Below are 15,570 nucleotides of genomic sequence, written 5' to 3'. Positions count from 1 at the left end.
TCTATAGTGATAGTGATGTAATGGCTGTCAGCCCTGTGTAGGTAGTTATGAATCTTGGGGTTCTTCTTCACCCCTCATTTGAACCTCATGTTAGATCCCTCACTAAATCTGTTTCTCTCCTCTAAAACTCTACTCCATGGTTTCAGTAGCTCTTGTGTTGATCATTGTAATCATCTCTTCACTGGTCTTACTAATAAACTCTGAAAAACTCATCTGCTAGAGTCGTAAGCATCCATATCACTTCCGTGATTCATCAGCTACGCTGATCTGTAGAAGTACGCTGATAACTGGTCTGTTCCCATATTCAGTACAAACATGTACCAGACCTTCTCCTCCTGCTCTCCAACCCAGTACATCAAACAGAACCCTTTCCATAACACATCTGGATACAGTGAGAACACCTGAGCACATGGAAGTGAAACTCTGATCTTCCCTTCTGAGGGAACGACACAACTAACACACATAATCTCATCAGTCAGGATCCTCAGACTGCACATTACCAACTTCATACAGCACCTCTGACTCTAATGAAGACATAAAGAGAACATTTACTCACAGAGCACCACAGGGAGTGGACTGAGCTCCATACTGTCCCAGTAATGACGGACTGACTGACTGACTGTGTGTGTTAAAGACTCATCACTTCCTGTGTTCTCAGAATTAATGCGAGTTATTATAATGAGGTTATTTTAAGTGTCTTGACCCTCTGTGGTGTGTGTGCTACATATAGTGAGGCCAAGTCCTGTGTTCTCTAGTCAGAGCACACTTCTGAGAATATAAGGAAATAAACATAGACAAAGAGAAGGGGGGTAGAGAGAGAGAGAGAGAGAGAGAGAGAGAGAGAGAGAGAAGAGGTTGTGGTTTCCATTTTATATAAAGTGTCTCTACTGTGTGGTGTGTATGTAGGACACAGTGAGGCCAACTCTTCATCATAATTATTATAAATAATATTATTCATTTGAACTCATTTATTTAATGTAAATGTGTTGAATACTTTGGGAAAGAATGTTTTGCAGAAAACCTCATTTAGTGCACCCAGACTGTGTGGTTCCTTCCTCTTTCCATAACGATCTCACATTTTACTTCTCTCTCTCAATGACACACACACTCACACACACACACACACACACACACACACACTCCATACACACACACACACACACACACACACACACACAGTTAAAATATATGAAGAATAACAGTAAATGTTCTCTTTAGAATCTTTTTCCTTCTGTAAGACAGTGAGGCCAACCCTTCACCAAACCTAATATGAAATATTATTATTATTAGTCTCAGTCTTTCCTCTGTGTGTACTGGGGTGGGTCACTTTTAGTGCTGTTCCAGGACCTCCATGCTGGGGGATGGAACAGGAGGCAGCGCTGATCCACTTCTCTCCCCTGGAGCAGTTTGTCCTGCTCCAGGATACAAGGGTAGCAGTCAGAGGAAGAGCACTAGAGAATTCCTCAGGGTGTCACACAGGGACAGACACACGTGTTCTAGTATCAAGCCCTCATCACTCAGACACCACAGTAAGATGATCACACTCTAAACACTTTAACACCAGATCCATGCAAACTCAACACAAGGTTTGTGGAGAGTAGAAAAGAGAATGTGCAGGTGAAAGAAGAGAGAATGAATTCTGATTCTGCACACTTTAAATGAATATTGTTAAACACCACTGAGTATCAGTAACATGAAGTAGAGAGCAGGTCACTATTTATCACCTCTAACAGTGCATAACACCCACCACCCTGCACTTCCTCCCTCTGTTACACAGCTGAAATTGAACAGAAACCACAACACTCACCTCCCTCTGAGCTCATGCCTCCATTTTATTCATGTGTGTGTGTGTGTGTGTGTGTGTGTGTGTGTGTGTGTGTGTGTGTGTGAGTGTGTGTGTGTGCATGTGTGTGTGCGTGCGTGTGTGTGTGCGTGTGAGTGCGTGTGAGTGCGTGTGTGTGCGTGTGTGTGTGAGTGTGTGTGTGTGTGTGTGTGTGTGTGTGTGTGTGTGTGTGTGTGTGTGTGTGTGTGTGTGTGTGTCTTTGAGAGAGAGAAGTAAAATGTGAGATCGTCATGTAAAGAGGAAGGAACCACACAGTCTGTGTCCACTAAAGGAGGTTTTAGAGATCTGCAAAACATTCTTTCAACACATTTACATTAAATTAATGAGTTAAAATGAATAATATTATTTATAATAATTATGATGAAGAGTTGGCCTCACTGTGTCCTACATACACACCACACAGTAGAGACTCTTAATATAAAATGGAAACCACGACCTCTTCTCTCTCTCTCTCTCTCTCCCTCTCTCTCTCTCTCTCTCTCTCTCCCTCTCTCTATACATGTATATTTCCCTCTATTTCTCTATTTATCAGAAGTGTGCTTTGACTAGAGAACACAGGACTTGGCCTCACTATATCTAGTACTCACACCACAGACGGTCAAGACACTTAAAATAACCTCATTATAATAACTCATTAATTCTGAGAACACAGGAAGTGATGTGTCTTTAACACACACAGTCAGTCAGTCAGTCTGTGATTACTGGGACAGTATGGAGCTCAGTCCACTCCCTGTGGTGCTCTGTGAGTAAATGTTCTCTTTATGTCTTCATTAGAGTCAGAGGTGCTGTATGAAGTTGGTAATGTGCAGTCTGAGGATCCTGACTGATGAGATTATGTGTGTTAGTTGTGTAGTTCCCTCAGAAGCGAGGATCAGAGTTTCACTTCCATGTGCTCAGGTGTTCTCACTGTATCCAGATGTGTTATGGAAAGGGTTCTGTTTGATGTATTGGGTTGAAGAGCAGGAAGAGAAGGTCTGGTACATGTTTGTACTGAATATGGGAACAGACCAGTTATCAGCGTACTTCTACACATCAGCGTAGCTGATGAATCACGGAAGTGATATGGATGCTTACGACTCTAGCAGATGAGTTTTTCAGAGTTTAACAGTAAAACCAGTGAAGAGATGATTACAATGATCAACACAAGAGCTACTGAAACCATGGAGTAGAGTTTTAGAGGAGGGAAACAGATTTAGTGAGGGATCTAACATGAGGTTCAAGTGAAAGTGTGGGGTGAAGAAGAACCCCAAGATTCATAACTACCTACACAGGGTTGACAGCCATTACATCACTATCACTATAGAAACCGGATAGTCTGTATATTTGAGATTTGGATCATACCAACATAATTTAGGAATTGAGAAGTCAGTAGAATATAACAAATCCAAAGAATGCCCAAAGATATGAGTGGGAAAACCTACATGCTGTGTGATGCTGAAACAGTCAAGTGCAACCTACAAACAAACACTACAGAAAATCAGCAGATAACAAATACTGCTTGGGCTGTTTTGTGTGTTGGGGTAAATGTGATAGAATGTAACATACAGTGTATATTAAGATTTTAACAGACTAACTGGGTAAAAATACTGCAATCTCAAAAAATGTAACATGAGTAAACAATATAGGAAGGTGACGATCAACAGGAAATTACCAAGACAAACATTATTACCCCTTTGCTTTTTGTAATATAAACAAAAACACTTATATTAAGAGGGGGAAGAATGATCTTGACCAACACAGACTGGCTGTATTTAGCCTGACACAAGAGAGATTCTTCATTTTATAGATATGAAAGGAAACCATGTGACATGAACCTCAACCTCAAGTTGAACACTGACCCAGTAACTCAGCTTTACCACTAACCTCAGTCTCTCTGCTGAACACAAACTGAATTCATAGACAAAACCTCCCCAACACTCACGCAACCAGGAAGACCAACGGCTACCCCCCTAACAAAGGACCCACTCCTCACATTCATACATACATACATACACACACATGCACATATACATACATACAAATGTACTCAACCAGGAAGACCAATGCCTACCCCCCTAACAAAAGGCCCACTACCACATGGTAGCAGAGAGATGGCGCATATTCAACTCCACTGTATTCTTTTTCAAAGCTTCATGTTATCATTAGAAATGGGGAGATGGAGAGCAACATTTCATCCTGGTTTTCGTTTCCATGTGATTCCTTGTTTTGGTTTCGTTAGTTCAGCCCCTCATTTAGGTCTCTCTCCTTCATTAGTTCCCCTGTTCCTCGTATCTACCTTGTTTGGTTGTGTTTTTAAACCCAGTGTTTTCCTCAGTGTCTTGCTGGTCATTGTTCTAGCCGTTATTTGCTCATCATATGGAAAGCCAAAGTAGTCAAAATTCACCTCAAACGAAACGCATTTTATTTGTAAAACCCAGAAAAAAAGCAAAGTTTTGGACGCTTTTACACCGCAAAATACCGCGTTATTTTTCACTACGCTGTAAAATACACTGCAAAAACCATCAAAAATGGTGTATTTTACACCATTTATATGTCTGTTGACACACCGTAAAAAGCTTTGTTGCATGTTCAAAGCATCACTCTGTAGGTGATGTGCATTGTAATATCAGGTCCCAGAGATTGCAATGCAATGTTTTGAGATACTTTGGATTAGAGCAGGTTACATTAACAGTAGGGGGCGCTATTCTGCTGCTATAGCTGGTGATTTTCATATAAGGCTTATTAAGAATAATCCTTTATATCTACAGGGTTTAAACCTCGACCACTGCAATTCTACATACCATCAGATTCAGAGTTCTCAGGTGCAGGGACCATACCAAGATGTGGTCACTACTGTGGGAGAGGATATCCAACTGGAGAAACCGTGACAGGAGAGATTGGGGGGAGGGGATGGGGGAAGGTTCTTAAGATGGTAACTCAATTACCACCAAGCAAAAGGTGGAAATGTACAATGCTATTTTAACGGTATAAAGCAAAAGACGCAAATAATATAGCTAGTCTCTGTGGTGAAGAAAGTTCAAGTCTATTGGCTGTCAAACTCAATAGGCAGAGCTCATTATCATACTATAAAATGACATTTTTAAACGCCGTTGTAAGCACGCCAAAACGTTTGGAGCCCTTAAAGCGACGCTTTTTACGGCATTTCAACTAACATATAAATGGTGTAAAATACGCCATTTTTGATGGTTTTTGCAATGTATATTACAGCGTAGTGAAAAATAATGCCGTATTTTGCGGCGTAAAAGCGTCCAAAACAAATTTTTACAAATTCACAAATAAAACGCGTTTCATTTTAGGCGAATTTTGAGCACTTTGGTTTTCTGTAGTTGTTTGAGCGTTTGTCTTGTTTCACGTTTATTCAGTCAGTGTTCTGGGTTCTGCCTTGTTGTCTGTGTATCTGTACCCTGTTTTCTCTCGGTTTGTTGATTTATTTTCCAGATTTTCATGTTTTTCTTTCTGTTTAATATATTTCCTGGATCTGTTCGTATTGGTGCTGTGACCCTGGACTGTCTTAATGACCCAGATTCTGGATTTGCCCTTAATAAATCTCGCTCTTCTCAGCGTCTGCGTCCAGCTCTCTATCGCTCCACGTTACACAGTGTGTGTTCATTCTTCATAAAACTTCTAAACACTTAGAGAATGCTGGATAGGATGTCCATAAGTAACAGACACTGTGGAACTGTGAAACAGCAGTAGTGAATCTGCTCATACCACAGCACACACCACTGTCCCCAGAAACATAAATCACTGATGCCCCCATGTGTGTACATGATGATACTTTTATTTTAATTGTGTCTGAAATGTTTTGCTGTCAGGTGTTTTCTTTAATAAATTAATTAATTGTTCATATTCATATGTTCCCTCTTTTATGTTTATAGTGCTGATTTCATTGGTTCAAGCTGGACTTGCTCAAGGTGATTTATATTCTGTTTATATATTATTTAAAACCCAAACTGCCATTACTAACTCTATTCAGCTATTACATGAAACATGGAATGATGGAATGATGTCATTAGACATTTATGAAAATTTGCTATTTTAAATGTATTAATTTACACATTTAGCATTTTAGTGTATGTATTTTATAATTAATGAATTTATTTAGTATTAAAACATGTGCAGGACCAGACAGCACTGACTGGTGTGGTAGATTTAGATTTAGATCTGTGTAATTTATTTGTTTTCAAAGTAACTGAATGAAGAATTCAAATGTTTAATGTTTCTGCAGGTCATCCTAAAGCTGTTGTGAGTGTAAGTCCTGATAATCACGTGTTCAGAGGAGAGACTGTGACTCTCAGATGTGACATACAGGGAGAAGGAGACACTGGGTGGACATACAGCTGGTATAAGAATAACTACAGTATCTACCCACACACCACATACAATCCATACATGATCAGCTCTGTTACACAGTATGACAGTGGTACATACACCTGCAGAGGGTACAGGGGAAGAGACTCTCAGAGCTCAGAGATCAGTAATGCTGTTACATTAACTGTGTCAGGTGAGTTTGGACTGTGAATTTAGCCAATAGACATTCATAGCAAGGTTGTTATTGTGTGTACGTGATTTTAAACAGAGCATTTTATATTTGCTGTGTTACAGAGAGAGCCCAGGCAGTACTGAGTGTGTCTCCACAGAGCTGGCTGACTGAAGGAGACTCAGTGAGTCTAAGCTGTGAGGTCAGAGACTCCTCTACAGGCTGGACATTCAGCTGGTACAGAGCTGTTCCCTACAGAGAATGTGTAACTCCAGTAACAGACATTCATGACTCTGTGAGGTATTGTGTTGAAATCCTCTCAGACAGCATCAGAGGAGCTGGAGGCTCCTACACTCTCAGTCCTGCTGCTCTACATCACACAGGAGTTTATGTGTGCAGAGCAGAGAGAGGAGAACCAGCCTATCAGACATAGTACAGCAACACACAGCCACTATGGATCACTGGTGAGGACATACAACAGCAGTGTGTGTGTGTGTGTGTGTGTGTGTGTGTATGTGTGTGTGTGTGTGTGTGTGTGTGTGTGTGTGTGTGTGTGTGTGTGTGTGTGTGTGTGTGTGTGTGTGTGTGTGTGTGTGTGAAACATCAGATAATCACATAAATACAATCAAAAGCCTAGCTAGATGTTATTAACTAGATATTATTAAAGCAGTTTTCTATTATCAAAGGAGGCATCAAACTGGTTGTAATCTTTCCATGTTAAATGTGTTCACTACACTCTTGCTATGATAAGACAATAATAATAACACATGTGATGTATAATTTCTGTTTCTAAGGTCTGTCTCCTCCAGTCTCTCTGATCATCAGTTCCAGCAGAACTCAACACTTTAGTGGTGACTCTCTCTCACTGAGCTGTGAGGGACAGAGTGACTCTACTGGATGGAGAGTGAGACGATACACACACAGTGGGAGTGTGTCAGATTGTTCATCACTCTGGGGATCAGTTACAGGATCTAGACGCACCATCGGATACCTCTACACATACCACACTGGAGTGTACTGGTGTCAGTCTGAATCTGGAGGGAGCAGCAATCCTGTTAACATCACAGTGCACAGTGAGTCTGCATGTATGCACTCGCTAGTTAAGGAGAAAAGGAAATGTTTGATAACAGGATATTATAGTTCACAATATATAGAACTATCAGTTACTGACTAAGAAAACTGTTAACAGGTTAATAAGAAAAGCTGTTTAACATCTTCTCAGTGTGTGTGTGTGTGTGTGTGTGTGTGTGTGTGTGTGTGTGTGTGTGTGTGTGTGTGTGTGTGTGTGTGTGTGTATGAGAGAGACGTTAGTTTGCTTTCCAATAATTGGGTGATTGTGTGTGAGGTCAGAATTTAAAGATTTCACATCTTTATTATTACACTAATTTAACCAGAGCTTCAAATTTAACCAGAGCTTCAAATGTATGTTGGCAAGAAAATCATTTCATAATTCTGAATCTTGGAGCAGTAATCCTGTGAACATCACAGTGCAGGGTGAGACTCCATGTAGTGAATTTACGCTTGTACTGAGTTTACTGTAAACACCATGAACACCATGTCCTGTCCCTGACTGAACTCTCTTCAGTTTATATATTTGTATTTTCATATGCATTTTAGTATTTGAGTCTATGGATATACATTACTTACATTTAGTCATTCAAGCCAACTAACGTAACTGTTACCCATAATTTTCTAAGAGACAGAATAGATGTTTTCTACATATTCTTTCCACAGCAGAAATAGGAAATCAAATTACAGTAACCCAAGTACTCAAGGCAATAGCACCATCTTGTGGTGTGAATCAGTATTTACATAAATGTAACATAAATCGTTCACATGTAATCCAGTTACATTAATTAAGGCTTAAATTTACTTGTAATACACTAATTTATTATCGAAAAATAAAATGCTATTACATTGCTGGATATATTGTAGATAACTGGTTCCAGTGGCGTAGTATCTGTTTGTAAACTAGGGGCCATTTTAATTCAAGGACTGGCTCGGAGCGTTTTAGACAATAAAAACATTTGTGTTCATTTCTGTTGACTTTAAGAACCACCTGTAATGTCACCACATTACTCCTACTGTACCATCACCACATTACTCCTACTGTACTATCACCACATTACTCCTACTGTACTATCACCACATTACTCCTACTGTACCATCACCACATTACTCCTACTGTACTATCACCACATTACTCCTACTGTACCATCACCACATTACTCCTACTGTACTATCACCACATTACTCCTACTGTACCATCACCACATTACTCCTACTGTACTATCACCACATTACTCCTACTGTACCATCACCACATTACTCCTACTGTACTATCACCACATTACTCCTACTGTACCATCACCACATTACTCCTACTGTACTATCACCACATTACTCCTACTGTACTATCACCACATTACTCCTACTGTAGCATCACCACATTACTCCTACTGTACCATCACCACATTACTCCTACTGTACTATCACCACATTACTCCTACTGTACCATCACCACATTACTCCTACTGTACTATCACCACATTACTCCTACTGTACCATCACCACATTACTCCTACTGTACCATCACTACATTACTCCTACTGTAGCATCACCACATTACTCCTACTGTACTATCACCACCATTACTCCTACTGTACTATCATCACCACATTACTCCTACTGTACCTTCATCACATTACTCCTACAAGTGTCACATTACTGGACAAAGTGTCCAAGGTGGTACTGGATGGAATAATTAAGTGACTCACAGTCATGTGGTCACATTTTACACTCCAATCACAATCAGATCCCACATAATCTCCAGATAATCTCCACAAAACACAGTGATTAACAGATTAGAATGCAGCATTGTGGGTCTAACCTGTTTATTATAATATATGTAAATACAGAGTGACTCCAGGAAGACACTTGGGGTCAGTCAGCTGTAACATGCAGTGTTCTCCATCTCTTTCCACAGATTTACCCACAACTACACTGACTGTGGAGCCTCAGAATCCTGTGTTCACTGGAGAGTCAGTGACTCTGAAGTGTGAGGTTCAGGGTTATGATGGGTGGACATATCAGTGGTATAAGAAGAAAGCTCAGAGTCAGTTGACTACAGTGTCTCAGTCTGTGTTTTACACTGTAAACAGAGACACTCTCACCATCAGTGGAGATGCTGTAGTTAATGGGGATCAGTACCAGTGCAGAGGAGAGAGACATGACAGACCAACAACATCACAGTACGGTAACACTGTTACCCTCACTGTACATGGTAAGATTACTGTCATTTCATGAATTTATTGTCTATTTCAATAACTTAAATTATTGGTTGTTAAATAATTTACACTATTTGTATTCAGCAGCATAATGCACACTCCATGTATTGTGTTTACTAGGCAAAACAGAAATTGTAGATCCAAAGTAATTACACACTACATTGTATTAGATATATATTGTAATTACAGTTACACTGCATGGTAGTAGACCTGTACTGTAATTACAGTTACACTACATGGTACTGAAATGCAAATGAAATGCAACTGAAATGCAAACTTACTTTGTACTTACTAAGTACTGTGTAATTTCTACAATGGAGCCTGAGTTGGTTCAGACTGTGCAATCGAATTGGACACAAATATTGAGTAGAGAAACCCTCAGACTCACATTTGAATGAGCAGGACTGTAATCCTGACACCAACCCCATCTCAAAGTCCAGTTAAAATCCAGTTACAGAATGTTAACAGCATGTGTATAACAGCTTGTTGAGTATGCTAAGATGGTATGTATTATACCCGTTACATGTTCAGTGACTTCACAGGTTAACATCTACAGATATGAACTTGGACACCCAAATAAAGTGAAAAACAACTGAATTCATCAGATTATAAACAAATCTGATATAAACAGTTAATTAAAAGTCTGTTGATTAATCTACTGCTTCACTACTGTCACACCATGTTACTGAGAGTCTCTTGTTTTTATTTTAAAATATTTAAACTACTAAAATACTTCATCTATTTTTAATCTGAGAATGTTAGTCATTTAGTCACGATATCTCTATGCGCTCTTCCCTTACATGTCCTGAACTGTGTGTTTCATCTCCATCCGCAGTTAAACCTACACCTGAACTCACATCAAGCCTTAAAGGAGCTGCACTGTTGGGAAACCCAGTGACTCTGCACTGTAAGCTGGACCAGTCTGCTGGATGGAGCTTTTACTGGTCCAGACACACACAGAACCCTGAGAATGAGACCAACACTGCAGCAAACTCCTACAACATCAGCTCAGTGGCGCCCTCTGATGGAGGCCAGTACTGGTGCAGAGCTGGCAGAGGAAACCCAGTCTACTACACACACTACAGTGATGCAATCTGGTTAAACGTTACTGGTGAGGAACAGTTTACAGTGTATAACTACCGTAGAAATTAAATTCATCAGTTAGATATTCAACAATATCAGTTCTTGTCAACCCTCAGTAAAAGTTGGCACAATATTAGATTACAAGTGTCACTACATGTACTGTGGAGTCTTGGACATGTGCACAGATTGGCCACTAGAGGGCAGTAGTCAATTACACTTTAGTAGAAATATGACAGTGCAAATCAGAAAATGTTTAATTTCCTGAATAACAGGAAGCTGTCATATCTGCTACAGGACATGCTTTATGTGTTCCTGAATTTATGGATTTATTCAACATTAAAACATGTACAGGACCAGACAGCAATGACTTGTGTGAAAGATTTAGATTTAGTTCTGTATACTAGTGAGTTTAAAGTGTAGAATTATAGAAAACATTGTGTTGGTTATCTGTTTGATAGATTTAGGTCCACAGTAACTGTACACAGTAGGTGTACAGTAACTCTGGCTGTACATGGTAAGATCACAGTCATTTCATGAATTTAACATCTATTTTACTCATTTAAACTCTTTATAGAAATTAGCAGAACATACTCAGTCCACATGTATTGTGTTTACTTATTAAGGGTAAAAAATATACTGTAAATGTACCTTTATTCCAGTAATACTGCATGGTATTATAGCTGTGAAATGCAAACTTACTACATTTCTTGTTAATATCATTACCAACTTATAATGGATCTTAAAAAATAATACACAAGACTGTTGTTTTGGCACCCCTGATTTAAAAGCATTTGTTTGCACCCTGCACTACAAGACCTGATCTCACTAATAGCGCCCCCTACTGTGTTGAATAAGAGAGTACACAGTGACCTCACATAGTCTGGAGCAGAGACGTGTGACAAAACTTTTTGATTCATGTGATGTTTTTGTTCCTATGAGTTCAGCTGGTGATTCCTCCTATCTTGGCCTTGTTGGTTTGGCTGTGGGACTGAGTTTGGTTGTCTTCTTCCTCTTACTGACCCTGCTGTGGTGCTACAAAACCAACAAAGGTCTGAGATCAGCTGCAGGTCATTTATGAATAGTTTAAATATTATATGTTTGAATGATACACATCATCAAACCTGTTTACAGTATTAAACACTTTTCCTTTATTTCCATGTTGCCTTGGAGCAGAATCTCTGTGTCGCTGTACTGCAAGTCAGTCAGACATCAATCAGACATCAGATCAGACCCAGAGAGAGTCAGGAGGTGAGGGGTGTCAGTCACACTACTGCACACTGCTCAGACCATGAGACAACAACAACTTTCCTTATTAACAATTAACTTAAAGCTTTATCTTCTCTAAGACAATTTAAATAATCGTTCATCACTTGTGATTCATTCTCTACTGTGTCCAGTAATCTTTCAATTTAGCTTTATTTTCCTTTAACCCCAGAAGCTGCCCACATATCTGACACAGCTGAGCCAGCAGACAGGAGCAGCACAGGTAACGATTTCATTTCCCACTGAGTGTAGTAGTGAAAGACTTGGACAGAGTGCAGCTATACAGTAAAGCCCAGAAACCTCTTTTAGTAATAAACACAGTGTACTCTATGATAAACACACTGTACACTGTGATAAACACACTGCATTCTGTGTCAGATGAACCTGCAGATGATCTCAGTGATGTCACTTATGCTCAGGTCATGAAACATCACAAAAAAGCATGAATAAAGGTACATCCACATCTCCCTCACACTGGGATTTAATTCACAACTCATACACAACATCACTCTATTATACATATAAGTAACAGGTATTATATAACAACACACTGAAGAATACACTCTGATTCACATCACTCTACTGTATGTATACTACTATATATATCTACTATATAATCATCACATGGAGACAAAGGAAACACATGCTGGTCTCCAAAAGCAGCAGCAGTACATTGTGGGAATGAAGTGTGTATGATGAGATGTTATTGGCTGGTGGGTTAGAATGCTAAAGGTCAGCAAGAGGTCACAACTCTGTTTGCTTTGGTTTTGTTCTCTGTTACTGCAGACACTGGTGCTGGACCCAGTGAAGTTACTTATGCTGAGATCGAACTGAAACGAAAACAGTAAGCAAAGAAAAAAGAAGGTACATGAAAAGGAGAAACTTTAGTCACCTACAGCAGTGACACACCAAGATACAGCTGACCTGAAGAACTCTTAAGATTCTATGTTTTGATTCACTGCTTAGTAACATTGTGTGCTTAGTTACCCACTGTAGGTTATTCAGGTCATGTTGTGTTTAATCATTTGGAGGGTTGGACTTATTCCTGTGGTGTAATTCAGGCTCTTCTGTCCCTACTAGAGAAAAGCAGTGTGGGGGCAGACACTGTATACTCAGAGCTGAGGCAGGACTCACACAAAGGTCAGAGCTCCAAGATCTATGGTATGATTTCAGAGGTACCAGGCTGTACTGAGCCACTACTGGACCCAAAGACCTAAAGGAACACTATAACTGGTCATAAGAAGAGCTTAAACCAGTCCTTCAAAACCAGCTAACAATGAAGGAAACAGAGCTGAAGCCAGTCAGCAGATATCACTCCATAGAGTGCTCACTGATCTCCACTTCATTCATTACTGTCAGTACCAGCTGCTGTGGTTGGATTTATTTTTTAATAAATATGACTCAGTGAAAAAGGAGCAAGTGTTCATTTTAAACCTTGTTTCAAGTGAAACTGAATAACAATGCAAAGTGACTTCTTCTCAGGTTTATAATAATTAATAAACAAACCTGAAACATGTAAGAGCCCTTCAATGTTTATGTGCACAGGACTGAACCTACCAACTTTATTAAATATAGGACAGGTAGTGTGGAGTTGAACTGACAGTGATTCTATGGACATTAAACAGAAATAATGACTGATCCTAATGAATGTTTTCTGAATCATCTTTGTCAAGGTTGTTGAGGAACAGCACAGACTGCTGGGAAACAGAGTTCATCCTCCTGTGTTACTCACTCAAGCTTCTACAAGACCAGGAGTTTAAACCCTCTTATCCAAGTGTTCATTCATTTATTTGGTTTAAACACATTTTAAATGACCATTTCAGGTACTCATGTCTACAACAGGAAGATGTTTTATAACAGATGGAGATGTAACAGGTTGGAGATAAAATCTCTCACAGTGAAAGTGTAGTTTTACCATAATGTACATACTAATTTCACTCTTAGTATAGAAATGCTTGATAACATTATAATTGTTTTGTTTGTTTTATCATATAAATCTTCATATGAAGTTTAATGGTTGTAGCAAAAACATTCCAGGAGAATCAGATTCAGTGGTGTTGGAGTTCCTTCTCTGTAGAGTTGATGAGTGTATGAGTTCTGTGGGGCTTCACAGCCAACAGACCTTCTGTCTTTTCAGCAGTTCTGAAGCTTGTGATTGAGTGACTGTTTATGTTTGTGTGTTTGTTACTAGAATCACTCAGAGAGAGGCATTATACTCCACTTTTTAACCTTTGATCCAAGAATTTTTGCAGTTTTTTTTTTTTTTTTGCAGTGTTATGTAACTGCAGCACTTTGTAAATAAATGACCTGGAGATTCCTGGTGATCTTCTGTAGTGAGCCTCAGTAGGGTTTATCCTTAACCCTAATCCTGGTGATCTTCTGTAGTGAGCTTCACTAGGGTTTAACCCTAACCCTAATCCTGGTGATGTTCTGTAGTAAGCCTCACTAGGGTTTAAGCCTAACCCTAATCCTGGTGATCTTCTGTAGTGACCCTCGCTAGGGTTCAACCCTAACTCTAATCCTGGTGATCCTCTGTAGTGAGCCTCACTAGGGTGAAGGAATCAATATGTATTTGTTTTATTTTGTGATTATTTTTGATTAAGTTTTATATTATGTTTGTTTTTCTGTACTTTTCTAAATGTCTCTGTAAGTCTTCTGTGCCGTGGTGTCTGTCTGTGAGGTATCATGGTCAGGAGGTGATGACTCTCAGAAGGTGATGACTCTCAGAAGGTGATGACTCTTAGGCTTCATCCCCACCTCTCTGTCTCTATCATCCTCCTCTCTCCTTCTCCTGTCTCTCTCTGTCTATCCTACTTCTTCATCTCCTCCTGATCTCATGTCTGTTGTTGAATTAACTACTCATTGTTAGATTAGCACCCTTATTTTTGATGAATAAAAATTTGATCTGAAGTTTTTATATGTGCGTAAATAAACATCAGGACTCTGAGGATCAGTACAGTCTCCTGACTATTCACTGCTGAATTTCTAATCCTAACCCTAATTCTAACCCTAAACCCTAAACCTAACCCTAATCCTAACCTTAATCCTAATCCTGTTGTTGTTCTCTAGTAGGCATCCCCAGTGAGACACACCACTACAGACTGAAGGATATTAAATATGTATCACAGTCAGTATCACGGAAATGGACTGATCCACTGGTTCAGGAGGGCACTACCTCTGGTCACCAGGGATCAGCCCCACTGCAGCTCCTCCCTCTTGTCAATCACTCTATTGTGTTGCACCTTTTTTGGTGATTAGTATTAGTGTGGTTAAGATTTTCTTGTTGTGTAGTTTAGTTGGGGAGTCTTGCTGCTACTTTGTAGTCTGCAATCCCAAAGCGTTCTTTAAGTCTTCATCAGTCTGACAGGTTTTGATCTGACTTTTGTCTGTTACTGTTGCTTTGTCTCTCTGTTACTTTGTTACTTCTGGTATTTTTGACCTTTGCCTGCTGTTTCAGATTGTGGTACTGGATGTGTGTTTAGGGTTTATCCACCACACATTAAACTCACTCGGGTTAAACTTTGGTTCCTCACATGTTTTCTGGTCTCGTGTGTGTGTGGACGTCACTTTCCTCTTTGTTGTCAGGTCTGGTTTTCTCAGTATGTGTGTGAGGG

At 39.6% G+C, this 15,570-nt stretch overlaps 1 protein-coding gene and 2 long non-coding RNA genes across 3 annotated transcripts in view; 2 read left to right on the top strand and 1 right to left on the bottom strand.

The window, feature by feature from the left end:
- The window catches only part of LOC118240637 (Fc receptor-like protein 5), a gene marked incomplete at its 5' end in the record, with an annotated part of 50,640 nt that overhangs the window by 6,443 nt on the left and 28,627 nt on the right, over nucleotides 1-15,570 (bottom strand). The gene's annotated exons all lie outside the window — the stretch shown is intronic.
- On the top strand, nucleotides 11,650-12,408 carry LOC113569266. Its single transcript, XR_004775521.1, has 4 exons — nucleotides 11,650-11,742; nucleotides 11,867-11,941; nucleotides 12,129-12,179; nucleotides 12,335-12,408. It is a non-coding gene; the product is annotated as an uncharacterized LOC113569266 (long non-coding RNA).
- On the top strand, nucleotides 12,763-13,823 carry LOC118240606. The gene is made up of 3 exons (XR_004775519.1): nucleotides 12,763-12,820; nucleotides 13,037-13,096; nucleotides 13,630-13,823. It is a non-coding gene; the product is annotated as an uncharacterized LOC118240606 (long non-coding RNA).

Source organism: Electrophorus electricus, chromosome 22, assembly GCF_013358815.1.
Source record: "Electrophorus electricus isolate fEleEle1 chromosome 22, fEleEle1.pri, whole genome shotgun sequence".
Lineage (NCBI taxonomy): Eukaryota > Metazoa > Chordata > Actinopteri > Gymnotiformes > Gymnotidae > Electrophorus > Electrophorus electricus.
This window is presented reverse-complemented; position numbering and strand designations above follow the sequence as displayed.